Below are 14,986 nucleotides of genomic sequence, written 5' to 3'. Positions count from 1 at the left end.
AAAGCATTAGTAAACATCTGGTCAGATATTCTTTTTTTTTTTAATTTTTATTTAATAATTACTTTATATTGACAGAATCCATGCCAGGGTAATTTTTTTTTTACAACATTATCCTTTGCACTCGTTTCTGTTCCAATTTTTCCCCCCCTCCCTCCACCCTCTCCCCTAGATGGCAAGCAGTTCTTTATATGTTGGATATGTTGCAGTATATCCTAGATACAATATATGTTTGCAGAACTGAACAGTTCTCTTGTTTCTGCTCAGATATTCTGATGCAACTACTTTCCCCTGCTCCCCCCCCCCCAGCTATATTTTGGGTTTTTTTTTTTGTTTTTTCAATAGCCTTTCATTTTCAAAATATATGCAAAGATAGTTTTGAACACTCACCCTTGTAAAACCTTATGTTCCAAAATTTTCTCCCTCCACTGTCTCCCCGAGATAGCAAGTAATCCAATGTATGTGAAACATGTGCAATTCTTCTATATCTATTTCCACATTTATCATGCTGCACAAGAAAAATCAGATCAAAAAAGAAAAAAAAATGAGAAAAAAAGAAAAAGCAAGCCAACAGCAACAAAAAAGTAAAAATACTATTTTTTGATCCACATTCAGTCCCCATAGTCCTCTTTCTGGATGGAGATAGCTCTGTCCATCACAAGTTTTGAAATTGGCCTGAATTACCTCATTGTTGAAACAAGTCATGTTCACCAGAGTTGATCATCACATAATCTTATTATTGTTATGTACAATGTTCTTTTGGTTCTACTCACTTCATTTAGCATCAGTTCATGTAACTCTCTCCAGGTCTCTGAAACCATCCTGCTGATTGTTTCTTATAGAACAATAATATTCCATAACATTCATATACCATATTCAACCATTCCTCAACTGATGGACATCCACTCAGTTTCCAATTCCTTGCCACTATGGAAAGGGCTGCTACAAACATTTTTGCACATATGGGTCTTTTCCCTTTTTTATGATCTCTTTGGGATACAGACCCAGTAGAGACACAATACAGCTAGTTTTTGACAGGATAACACCAATACAAGAATCTGTTATCTGCCTTGGAAAGCCCATATTCAGGATATAACAGAGAAGCTCCCAAGACTTATCAAAATGAAGAACAATTATCCACTCCTGGCAGTTCAAATGGGCCTAGATTATATTACCAAGTGGAAAGAAAAAGAATTATGAAGTCTAAATGACTTGAGAAATTGAAGACAACAGAGGTATGGGTTGTACTTCCTATGGTCTGGGAAGGGACTATTTCAGGTATCTGAAAATGGGATTTGCCAGATTCCTGGCCAGAAATGAAACATGCTTGACAAAAACTGCTAAGAACTTGGCCAGGTATCATAGAAATTAATCAAAAGGACATTAAATTTTAAAAGATGTGGCCTCATTTCCAAAATATATAGAGAACTGACTCAAATTTATAAGAAATCAAGCCATTCTCCAATTGATAAATGGTCAAAGGATATGAACAGACAATTTTCAGAGGATGAAATTGAAACTATTACCACTCATATGAAAGAGTGTTCCAAATCATTATTGATCAGAGAAATGCAAATTAAGACAACTCTGAGATACCACTACACACCTGTCAGATTGGCTAAGATGACAGGAAAAAATAATGATGAATGTTGGAGGGGATGCGGGAAAACTGGGACACTAATGCATTGTTGATGGAGTTGTGAACGAATCCAACCATTCTGGAGAGCAATCTGGAATTATGCCCAAAAAATTATCAAATTGTGCATACCCTTTGATCCAGCAGTGTTTCTATTGGGCTTATATCCCAAAGAAATACTAAAGAAGGGAGAGGGACCTGTATGTGCCAAAATGTTTGTAGCAGCCCTGTTTGTAGTGGCTAGAAACTGGAAAATGAATGGATGCCCATCAATTGGAGAATGGCTGGGTAAATTGTGGTATGTGAATGTTATGGAATATTATTGTTCTGTAAGAAATGACCAGCAGGATGAATACAGAGAGGACTGGCGAGACTTACATGAACTGATGCTAAGTGAAATGAGCAGAACCAGGAGATCATTATACACTTCGACAACGATATTGTATGAGGACATATATTGATGGAAGTGGATTTCTTTGACAAAGAGACCTGAGTTTCAATTGATAAATGACGGACAAAAGCAGCTACACCCAAAGAAAGAACACTGGGAAACGAATGTGAACTATCTGCATTTTTGTTTTTCCCCCCGGGTTATTTTTACCTTCTGAATCCAATTCTCCCTATGCAACAAGAGAACTGTTCAGTTCTGCAAACATATATTGTATCTAGGATATACTGCAACATATCCAACATATAAAGGACTGCTTGCCATCTAGGGGAGGGGGCGGAGGGAGGGAGGGAGGGGAAAAAAAAAATCGGAACAGACACGAGTGTCAATATAAAGTAATTATTAAATAAAATTAAATTAAAAAAAAAAAACATTTCTACTTAAAAAAAAAAAAAAAAACTGGAGAATAACGCATGTGCCCAACAACTGAGGAATGGTTGAGCAAATGACAGACATAGAAAATTCAGAAAACCATGGGGAAAATCTGTGATGCAAAGTAAACACAGCAAATTCAAAAGGAAGGTATATACTCTTTTTTAAAAATTTTGTTAATAGCTTTTTATTTACAAGTTATATGCATGGGTAATTTTACAGCATTGACAATTGCAAAACCTTTTGTTCCAATTTTTCCTCTGCTTCTCCCCAGCCCCTCCCCTGGATGGCAGGTTGACAAAACATGTTAAATATGTTAAAGTATAAACTAAATACAAAATAAGTATGCATGTTCAAACCGTTATTTTGCTGTACAAAAAGAGTCGGACTCTGAAATAGTGTACAATTAGTCTTGAAGGAAATCAAAAATGCAGGCGGACAAAAATATAGGGATTGGGAAGTCCATGTAATGGTTCTTAGTCATCTCTCAGAGTTCTTTTACTGGGTGTAGCTGGTTCAGTTCATTACTGCTCTATTGGAACTGATTTGGTTCATCTCATTATTGAAGAGGGCCACGTCCATCAGAATTGAGCTTTATATAGTATTGTTGTTGAAGTATATAATGATCTCTTGGCCCTGCTCATTTCACTCAGCATCAGTTCATGTAAGTCTCTCCAGGCCTCTCTGACATCATCCTGCTAGTCATTTCTTACAGAAAAATAATATTACATAACATTCATGTAGTATAACTTATTCAGCCATTCTCCAATTGATGGGCATCCACTCAGTTTCCAGCTTCTAGCCACTACAAACAGAGCTGCCACAAACATCTTGGCACATACAGATCCTTTCCCTTCTTTAGTATCTCTTTGGGGTATAAGCCCAGTAGAAACACTGCTGGATCAAAGGGTATGCACAGATTGATAACTTTTTGAGCATAGTTCCAAATTACTCTCCAGAATGGTTGGATGTATTCACAATCCCACCAACAATGTATCAGTGTCCCAGGTTTCCCACATCCCCTCCAACATTCTGTATTATCTTTCCCTGTCACTCTAGCCAATTTGACAGGTGTGTAGTGGTATCTCAGAGTTGTCTTAATTTGCATTTCTCTGATTAATAATGACTTGGAGCATATTTACATATAGTTAGAAATAGTTTCAATTTCATCATCTGAGAATTGTCTGTTCATATCCTTTGACATTTATCAATTGGAGAATGGCTTGATTTTTTATAAATTAGAGTCAATTCTCTATATATTTTGGAAATGAGGCCTTTATCAGAACGTTTGACTGTAAAAATATTTTCCCAGTTTATTGCTTCCCTTCTAATTTTGTCTGCATTAGTTTTGTTTGTATAAAAACTTTTCAATTTGATGTAATCAAACTTTTCTATTTTGTGATCAGTAATGATCTCTAGTTCTTCTTTGGTCATAAATTCCAGGAAGACATATACTCTTTTTACCTCTAAGAAAGATTCATACTAGTTGGTAGAAACAAGCAAATTACCAAAACCAGGAATATCCTCTTATATAAGAAATTATTCTGTTGTCATTTCTGGTTCTTTTCCCTGCCATTCTTCATACCTTTATACTCTGGGAAGTAGAAACAGGGTTGAAAAAAAGTAGCCAAACTTGAACATAACAGGAGTGCCATGAATTAAATTGAATGGACTCTTTAAAAATACAGAGTAGACTTAAGTCAGTCAGTCATGCCAAATTACCACATGCAAATAAAGGGATAGGGATGGGGAGAGAAAAAGACAGATGTGGGGGAGGGAGGGAGGAAGAGGAAGGGAATGAGAAAAGGAAGGAGGAGATGAGAGAGACAGAGAGAGAGAATCAGTTCAGATGGACAGAAACACAGAGAGAAACAGACACACACACACACACACACACACACACACACACACAGAATAAGTCCAGATGGACAGAGTGATACTGTCAAGTGATAAGGGGTCACCTTTGCTTGGCAAATGACTCCTTATCTCTTTCTTGGATACCTAAGGGCCAGAGACTGGATATTGGAGACGTGAAAAAGACCTGTTGTAACCAAGCCAGAGGAGAAACTGAGATGACTTAGCCAGTTGCTGGGCAGAGATTCCAGGGAAAAGATTGATATGGCTTGTGACCCTGGCTCCTCTGATGAACTACTTACATGCTACATGGGTTCGGTCAGACAGTGTATTCAACAACTAACTCTATGATTATGATATTTGGACTCTATACTCTGCCAACCAGCTGGGCTTTGTTCCTTTGGAAAAAGTGTATGTGTGAATTCAGCTATTAACAGAGATTGCTGAACATAGAAAAATCTGACCCTTTATTTGAAAGGCATGACACATCACTACTTCTGGCTTTATTATTATTTCCTTTTAATTACATCTCTCATAAAAAAAAGGTTTATTAAAAGAAAGTTTCCTTATGGATCATGTGGAATAGGGAAAGAATTAAAAACCTTAAATGGGAATTGAAACATAAGCTCTACCTAAGCTATATTTGCAGATTCTCCAAGAGTAAATTCTGGGTAGGAGTATATAAATGAGCCATACTTATAATTAGTTTATGGAATGTTTTATGTGAATGATCCTTTCACATTCTGGAATCCCAGTATGTTACAGATAGAATATGCTTTTTATTCTGGGCTGCCCAGTGGTTTGAGCTCCCAAATGGAATGAAATAAGACATTTATAGATCATATAACACATACCAAAAGAATTTTTATTGATATATCTCCAACAATAGAATGGAAAGGATATTTATGTGGTTCAGTTGGGCGCAGCTCCCCTTGTCCTTTAATTTGACATGAAGGTCAGAAGAGAGTGTTGATTTATACTTCACAGAGAAGTCTATCAAGTTTGAGAAATGTCAACCACTTGTGTACTAAGAGTAGACAACTAGGAAGCAATAGCACTAGTCCAAGCCTTAATCCCCTAGACCAGGGTTGTCAAACTCAAATGGAGGCCCTTAATCATTTATAAGGATCCCTGCAGGCTGCAAATTATCTAATTTTAAAATGTAATATTATCTGTGTTTTATTATATTTATTATATAATGATAATATATTATATGTAATATAATATATTATGTATCATTATATTTGTTCCATTTTAATATATTATATTAATGTATTATATATAATAGATTATGTAAATTATAATAATTTCTTATATAAGAGGATATAATTTATGATATTTATAATATATAATATATATTATATGTGTTTTATCAAATATATATCAATTACATTTTAATTTGGTTCTGCTAGGACTTGAGAGTGTTTGTAGCTTAATATGTTCTCTAAGTCATGCATTTGATACCTCTACCCTACACCAGTTATGTGTCTGGGCTGATTTTATTGCCATTTCAGGGGGAAAATAGCATATGGGTCAGTCTTCTTATCAAATGTTACTCTTACCTTACCAGCCTATCTTTTTTATATAGTAAAATGTGATTCACTTTTTCAAAGAAGAAAGAAAAAGAGGGGGAGAAGGAAGAGAAGGAGAAAGAAAAGGGAGGAGGGGGAGAAAGAAGAAGTATTCCATGTACTTTCAAAGGATTGGTATGACATCAAGATACCAACTATGTTTAAAATACAAAATATTGACCAGATAAACACATTGTCAAGCCAAGAGTACTAGGAAGAAAATTTATGACATTATCCAAGACAGTGGAGATCACTAAGAGGTGAGGGCTATTAGCTATGTACTGACAATATATTTCAACCTTCTATCTATACCTGAGTTGTCAGACTCAAGGCCTAAACCAGATTAAAGTGTAATTGAGAAATGCTTAAGAAAATAAAGTCAATATGCCATTGGTAGGGATGTTTCTATTTGAGTTTGGCACCAGTGGCCTAGATTAAATTGAAACTCATCCAACAAAGGCTTAATCCAAGTATGGGTTTGATCGTAGAGGAGCAGTTTTGGCCTTTGCAGTTGAGCACTTCCTGATGGCCAGTGAGGATACTTCCACCTCTTAGGTATTTTTCCTGGCTGTCTTCCATGCCATAAGTGTTCTCCCTTCTCTTTTCTACTTCCTATCTTCCCTGGCTTTCTTCAGGTCCCAATTAAAATTCCAGCTGTGTCTGAGTCTTTGTGATTCCATTTGGGGTTTGCTTGATTCCATTTGGGGTTTTCTTGGCAAAGATATTGCAGTGTCTTGCCATTTCTTTCTCCTGCTCATTTTATATAGGAGGAAAGTTGTTCAGTGTCAGCTAGTAAATATTTGAGGCTAGATTTGAACTCAGGATCTCTTGACTCCAGGGCCAGCACTCTATCTATTGTGCCATATTGATGCTCAAGCCTTTCCCAATCCCCCTTCTTAATCTCCCTTTCACTGTTGATTATTTCCAATTTATTTTATATATAACTTGTTTGAACATTGTTTTGACTTTAAACTTCTAGCAGGTATTTTATGTTTTATGTTTACTGACTCACTGATAGCATGTGATTACTATGTGATTACATATGTATTTTGCAAATACATAGATTTGTAAAGAAATAAGTGAAAAGGAACCTAGATTAATTGTTGCTCTTATATAGAAATACCTTCTCCTTTTCCTCCTCCTTTTCCTCTTCTTCCATTTTCTTATTTCACAGGCAACTAGAGTTAAGCGACTTGTCCAGGATCACACAACTAGTAAGTACCTGAGACTGTATTTGAATTCAAGTCCTCTTGATTCCAAGCACTGTGCTACCTAGTGCTAACCATTTTCTAGATCTCCTTCCCTTTCCTCTTCAGATCTATAGGTACAGATAAGATAAAATTCTAATTAGAGATATCTGTGAATTGTGGGAGTGAATAGATAAAAAATCTTTGGACTAAAGGAGAAAACAGCTCCTGCCTGCAGGCATATAGAGTCATGCTGTTCACTGAACTCTATTGTTGAATTGTTTCTGGGGAGCACTGATGATGGATTCCATCTTTGCTGCTCCATTTGGCCTGACTCCCCTGCTTCTCACCACTTATGGGGCCATAGCCTAGGCGTTAGCCTCTGATTCCTTCTTCTCAGAAGAGGTGCACAAAAGAAGCATCAGAGAAAAGAAGACCAAAAGAGACACAGTATACCCTGATATATCACTCCTATTAACTTGTTGCCCAGTTACTTGCTCCAGAGTACTTTAAGGACAAGATAGCTTTCACAGTCCTGGAGAAAAATAAAAGCATAAACAAACAAACAACTTCCATTTGCCAAGCACTATGTGAAGCATTGAGAACATACCAAAAGGCCAAAAAACAGACCTTGATCTTAAGGCCCTGGCAAGCTAATGAAGGAGATAATAAGTAAATAACTACATAGGAAAAGGCTATATAAAAAACAAGTTGAAGAGGATTATTCAAGGGGAAAATTAGCATTAAGGAATATCAGGAAAGGCTTCTTAGAGTACATGGAATTTCAGATGGGATTTAAGGGAGGCCAAGAGATAGAGAGGAAGGAGAGCTTTAAGAGCATGGGAGAAAGCCAATGAAAATGTGTAGTGTCTAGAGATATTCAAAAAACTGCTAGGAGGACAGTAGTATGGATTGAAGAATATAAAGGTTGGGGGAGGGAGAGTAAAGTCTAAGAAGACCTGAAAGAGAGGAAGAGACCAGATTCGCCTTTGAATGCCAAACAGAGGATTTTATATTTGATCCTAGAAGTGAAAGGGAGCCATTGGAGGATGTTGAAAGAAAGAAGGGGAGTTGATATGGTCAGATTTGTGTTTTAGGAAAACTAACTTCATAGCTGATTGGACGATGAGCTAGAGTAGAACGAGAGTAGAGTAAGGAAGTTCAATCTGCCCTTTATAGTAATAGTCCAGACATGAAGTTGTGAAGGCCTGCACTATCATGTCAGGAAAGAGAAGGGAGCATGTACAAAAGATGTTTCAAAAGTAAAATTGATGTTTTGCATGATTTCACATATATAATGACTATCAAATTGCTTATTTTCTCAAGGAGTAGAGGAGAGATGGGAAGGAGAAAGAGAATTTGGAACTCAAAATTTTAAAAAAATGTTAATGAAAATGTTTTCTTCCCCCCACCCTATTTGATAATATTAAAGTGAAAACAAAAGTGAAAACAGTCTGCTTTGATTGCATTTAGACTTCACTAATTCTTTCTCTGGATGTGGATAGCATTTTCCATTATGAGTCTTTGGGAATTGTCTTGGACCATTATTTTGCTAAGAGCTAAATTTGTTACTGCTACTATGTTCTTCTGGTTCTCTTCATTTCACTCATCATCAGTAAGTCCATGTTTTTTCTGAAATCCACCTGCTCATCATTTCAGATAGAACAATAGTATTCCATCACATTCATATACCACAACTTATTCAGTCAGTCCTTAATTGATGGGCATCCCTTCAAATTCCAATTCTTTGCTATTACAAAAGAACTGCTATCCCAAAGAGATCATAAAAAAGGGAAAATGACCTATATGCGCAAAAATGTTGTAGCAGAGCCCTTTTTGTAATGGCTAGGAACTGGATACTGAGTGGATGACCATTACTTGGGAAATTTTTGTGTAACATGATAAATGTGGAAATATGTTTAGAAGACTTACACATGTTTAATCTATATTGGATTATTTACTATCTAGAGGAGGAAGAAGGTGTAAAGGAAGGAGAAAAATTTGGAACAAAACATTTTGCAAAGATGAATGTTGGAAACTATCTTTGCATGTATTTTGAAAAATGAAAAGCTATTATAAAAGAATAAATAATAATTTTTAAAATAAAAAATCTGCTATAAATATTTTTGTACAGTGGGTCCTTACCTCTTTTTTATGATCCCTTTGGGATATAGATCTACTAGCTGCATCAAAGGATATGTACTGTTTTAATAGTTCCTTGGGCTCTCCAAAATGTTTGGATCAGATCAACAATGCATCAGTGTTTCAGTTTTCTTACATCTCCAACATTTATCATTTTCCTTTTCTGACATCTTAGTCAATGCATTTCGTAAGTAAAAGTGATTTCAAGCATTTTTTCATATGACTATAAATAGCTTTAATTTCTTCAATTGAAAACTGTTCATATCTGTTGACCATTTATCACTTGGGGAATGATTTCTATTTTTAGAAATTTAACTCAGTTTTCTAAATGAGACTTCTATCAGAAACAATGGATGTAAACATTGTTTCTCAGTGTTCTGCTTCCTTTCTAATCTTGGTTGCATTATTTTAGTTTGTGCAACACCTTTTTAATTTAATGTAATCAAAATTGTCCATTTTGCATTTCATAGTTTTCTCCATCTCTTGTTTGGTCATAACATCTTTCCTTTTCCATAGATCTAACAGGTAGACTATTCCTAATTTGTTTATGTTGTCACTTTTTATGTGTAAATCATATACCTATTTTGAACTTTTCTTGGTATATAGTGTGAAATGTTGGTCGGTACTTAGTTTCTGTTACACTATTTTTCAGTTTTCCCAGAATTTTTGCAGTGAGTTTTTATCCCAAAAGTTGGAATCTTTGGGTTTATCAAATAGTGGATTACTATAGACATTTGTTACTATGTCTTATATATCTAACCCATTTCATTGATCCATTATTCTGTTTCTTAGCCAGTACCAAGTTGTGATAATTGCTACTTTATAATATAGTTTTAGATCTGTTATGACTAGGTCACCTTCCTTTGCATTTTTTCCCATTTTGTTCTTTCAGATGAATTTTGTTATGATTTTGCCAACTCTATTAGGCAGAATTGTTGATTTTATTATATTAATTTGACTTACCTATGAGCAATTGATATTTTTCCAGTTGTTTAGATCTGACTTTCTGTGAAAAATATTTTGTAATTGTGTTCATATAGTTCCTTGGTTTGTCTTACAAAGTAGATTTCCAAATATTTCATATTGTCTACAGTTATTTTAAAGGGAATTATTTTTCTATTTCTTCCTGCTGGATTTTGTTGGTAATATATAGACATGTTGATGATTTATGTGAGTTTATTTTATATCCTGCAACCTTGCTAAAGCTGTTAATTATTTCAAATAGTTTTTTAATTGATTCTCTAAGAATACCATCATATCATTTGCAAAGAATGACAGTTTTGTTTGCCTACTTTAATTCCTTAAATTCTTTTTTCTTCTCTTATTGCTAAAGTTAACATTTCTAGGACAATATTGAGTAATAGGGAGAATAATAGGCATTCCAATTTTATCTCTAGTCTTAGTGGGAAAGCTTCTAGTTTATGCCATAAAACACAATGCTTGTTTATGATTTGATAAATAATACTTATCTTATCATTTTAAGGAAAACTCTATTCCTATGCCTCTAGTATTTTTTAAGAATAGGAATGGGTTCTATATTTTGAAAAAGCTTTTTCTGTCTACTGAGAAAATCATGATTTCTGATAATCTTGTTGATATGATCATTTATACTTATAATTTTCCCAATACTGAATCAGATGTACATTTCTGATATAAATACTACTTGGTCATAGTGTATTATCCTTGCGATAGATTATTGTAATCTCTGTCAATTTTTTATTTTAAATTTTTTCATCAACATTTATTAGGAAAATTGGTCCACAATTTTCTTTTTCTGTTTTGGCTCTTCCTGGTTTAGGTATCACATCATCTCAGTGTCATAGAAAAAATTTTGGTAGGACTCCTTCCTTTATTTTTCCAAATAGTTTATATAGTATTGGAATTAATTATTCTTTAAAGTTTGATAGAATTCACTTGTAAATTTATCTGGTCCTGGAGAATTTTTTTTTTTTTTACAACAATATCCCTTGTCCTCACTTCTGTTCCAACTTTTCCCTTCCCTCCTTTCACTCCCTCCCCCAGATGGCAAGCAGTCCTATACATGTTAAATATGTCACAGTATATCCTAGATACAATGTATGTGTGCAGAATCAAACAGTTCTCTTATTGCACAGGAAGAATTGGATTTAGAAGGTAAAAATAACCCGGGAAGAAAAACAAAAATGCAAACAGTTTACATTCATTTCCCAGTGTTCTTTCTTTGGGTGTAGCTGCTTCTGTCCATCCTTGATCAATTGAAACTGAGTTAGATCTCTTTGTTGAAGAAATCCACTTCCATCAGAATACATCTTCATACAGTATCATTGTTGAGATATATAATGATCTCCTGGTTCTGCTCATTTCACTCAGCATCAGTTCATGTAAGTCTCTCCAAACCTCTCTGTATTCATCTTGCTGGTCATTTGTTACAGAACAATAATATTCTATAACATTCATATACCACAATTTACCCAGCCATTCTCCAATTGATGGGCATCCATTCATTTTCCAGTTTCTAGCCACTACAAACAGGGCTGCCACAAACATTTTGGCACATACAGGTCCCTTTCCCTTCTTTAGTATCTCTACTAAAGCCCAGTAATAGCACTGCTGGATCAAGGGGTATGCACAGTTTGATAACTTTTTGAGCAAAGTTCCAAATCGCTGGAGACTTTTTTTTAAGTGCATTCATTAATGACTTTTAATATGTCTTTTTCTAAAATGGGATTCTCCTTATGTTAATCTGGGAAATTTGTTTTTATTATGTTTTTTAAAATATTCATCCATTTTATTTAGATTGTCAGATTTATTGGCATACAGTTGGGCAAAATAGGTCCTAATTATTGCTTTTATACATAATATGCTGTATACTTATTTATACCATGTATACTATATTTAGGGTCATTTTTGTTAGTAATCTCTTAGAGGTATAGATATATATAATATATCATCTATCTATGTTGAAATCAATATTGGATATTCCTGATGTTTGTCATCTCAGTTTTTTTAAGTGACAAAAGCTCAAAGTTGTTTTTGATTTGCATTTCTCTTGTTAATTAGCAATCTGGAGCATTTATCCATGTTGTTAATAGTTAGCAGTCCTTTTGAAAGCAATAGGTATTTTTTAAGTTACTACAGTTTACATGGCACTGGGGAAAATAGAAAGCTGAGATAAGAAGGAGCATGGTATAATGGAAAGGAGCTGGCCTCAAAGACAGAGGTCACCTCTGACACAATCCTTGGAAAATCATTTAACCTCCTAATCCCTCCTAGACACATCTCTAACACCATAAATTGTTTTGTTTTGCTTTTTAAAGCTTTTTATCTTGAAAACATATGCATAGTTCAACATTCACGCTGGCAAAAACTTGTGCTCCAATTTTTTTTCTCCTTTCCTTCCCTCCCCCCCCCCCCCCCCATGGGAAGTAATCCAATATATGTTAAATATGTCCAGTTCTTCTATACATATTTCCATAGTTATCATGCTGCATAAGAAAAATCAGATCAAAAAGGAAAAAGAATGAAAAAGAAAACAAAATTCAAGCAAACAACAACAATAGAAGTGAAAATGCTATGTTGTGATCCACGCTGAGTTCCCACAGTTCTCTCTCTGGGTGTACATGGCTCTCTTCATCACAAGATCATTGGGACTGGCATCAATCACCTCAGTGTTGAAAAGAGCCAAATCCATCACAGTTAATCATTACATAATCTTGTTGTATAATATCCTCCTGGTTCTACTTACTTCAATCAGCATCAGGTCATGTCTCTCCAGGCCTCTCTTTATTCATCCTGCTGCTTATTTTCCATAACATTCACATACCATAACTTATACAGCCATTCTCCAGCTGATGGGCATCCACTCAGTTTCCAGTTTCTTGCCACAATGCTACAAAAATGGTTGCTATAAATATTTTTGCACATGTGGGGTTCTTTTACTTTTTTATGCTCTCTTTGCGATACAGGTCTAGTAGAGACACTGCTAGATCAAAGGGTATGCACAATTGGATAACCCTTTGGGCATAATTCCATATTGCTCTCCAGAATGGGGGGATCAGTTCACAACTTCACCAACAATATATTAGACCATAAATTAAGAAGGTGACAATGTACATTGATAGAAAAAATAGAAACTTTTCCAGTTTCCCTGTATTGAAGCCTGCTTTACTTTTTTATTTTAATTTTTTATTAAAAATTATTTTCTGTTTCTTACACCATCACAGTCTTCCTTCCTCTCCCCATCTTGAAAGCCATCCCATATAATTAATATATATATATATATATATATATATATATATAATATATATATATATATATATTTGTAGAGAGGGAAAACAACATTATAACTGATCAGTACACTGAGAAAAACACGAGCAATATGTGACACTCATGGGCCTTTTACTTCCATGAAAAGGTAGATTGGAGGCATCTTCTCTTATTTCTTCATTTCAGTCTCAGTTGATCTTTGCTATGTTTTCTTTTGATTTTTTGATGTGTGGTTGTTCTATTCATTTACACTACAACAGTATAAAACTACAACAGTTATTGTATATATTATTTTCTTGGTTCTGCTCCTATCACTGCATCATTTCCTGTAGATCTTTCCATGCTTTTCTGTATTCATCATACATATCATTTCTTATAGCATTGTAGTATTCATTAATATTTTTAGTAGCCATTAAGTGCTGGGGATACAAAGACAAGTGAAATGGCAATCCCTAATCCCAAGGAATTTACATCCTATGGAAAGAAAAAATTGGAGTCTGGAAAAATGTGTGACAGGTTGTTTGGAGTAGAACACAGTGATCACAGCTAAGGCAGTCAGAAAAAGTCTCTGATGGGAGATGGTGCCTGAGTTGGGTCTTGAAAGAAACTTGAAAGTTTACAGATAAACTAACAGAACCAGAGAGGTTAAATGGCTTACCTATAACCACATAGCTAGTAAATGATAGATGGTCTTCTGACTTCAAGACCAGTGCTCATTCCAGAATTCTATTGTGCTTCCAAGAAGATAAAATATGGATCCAACTATAATAAGGGGCCAGGAATTGATAAGGTGTAGTGCTTACACTGCAGGAAGGAGATATGACTCATCTTTTGAAGAATCAGAGAAGCCTTAAAAAAGGAGGAAGTAGCATATGAGCTGAGCCACTTTTCAGGTGCAGAGAGTCTGGAAACACTCGGATGCATTTCCCTAGAGAACCAGAGATCTATGTGGGAGAAAGTAAGTGTTACACCTTTGTAATGTGGCTCCTTAAATTAAATACTTCCCCCTTCCCCAGATGTTAACTTAAAAGTTAAGGTCCAAAAAACCGTTTTTGTCCCCATTCTCTTTGATCTTAGTGCCTTTCAGACTACTCTCGATTTAATAATTTATACATATATTTACATTTATAAAAATATATTCATAATAATTAATTTAATAATAATAACAACTAGCATTTACTTAGCACTTTAAGGCTTGTGATACTCATAATACCCTAAGAGGTAGGGGCTATTGTCCTCTTTTTACAGATGAAGAAACTGAGGTATTGAGAGATTAAGTCATTTGCCCAGGATCACACAGCTGGAGACCATCTAAGGTTGAATTTGAATTTAAATCTTCCCGATTTCAAGTCCTGGCATTTATCTACAATACCACCTAGCAGCCTTTTATTTATTCTGTGTCAATCTTGTTTGTAAAAAGTTATTTGCATGTTGTTTTCCCCATTAGACTGTGAGTTACTTTAAGGTGGGAGCTATTTTTTGCATTTATTTATATTCCCAGAGTTTAACACAGATTTATAGTAGGCCTTTTAAA

The sequence above is a fragment of the Antechinus flavipes genome, chromosome 2, assembly GCF_016432865.1.
Source record: "Antechinus flavipes isolate AdamAnt ecotype Samford, QLD, Australia chromosome 2, AdamAnt_v2, whole genome shotgun sequence".
NCBI classification, from domain to species: domain Eukaryota; kingdom Metazoa; phylum Chordata; class Mammalia; order Dasyuromorphia; family Dasyuridae; genus Antechinus; species Antechinus flavipes.
This window is presented reverse-complemented; position numbering follows the sequence as displayed.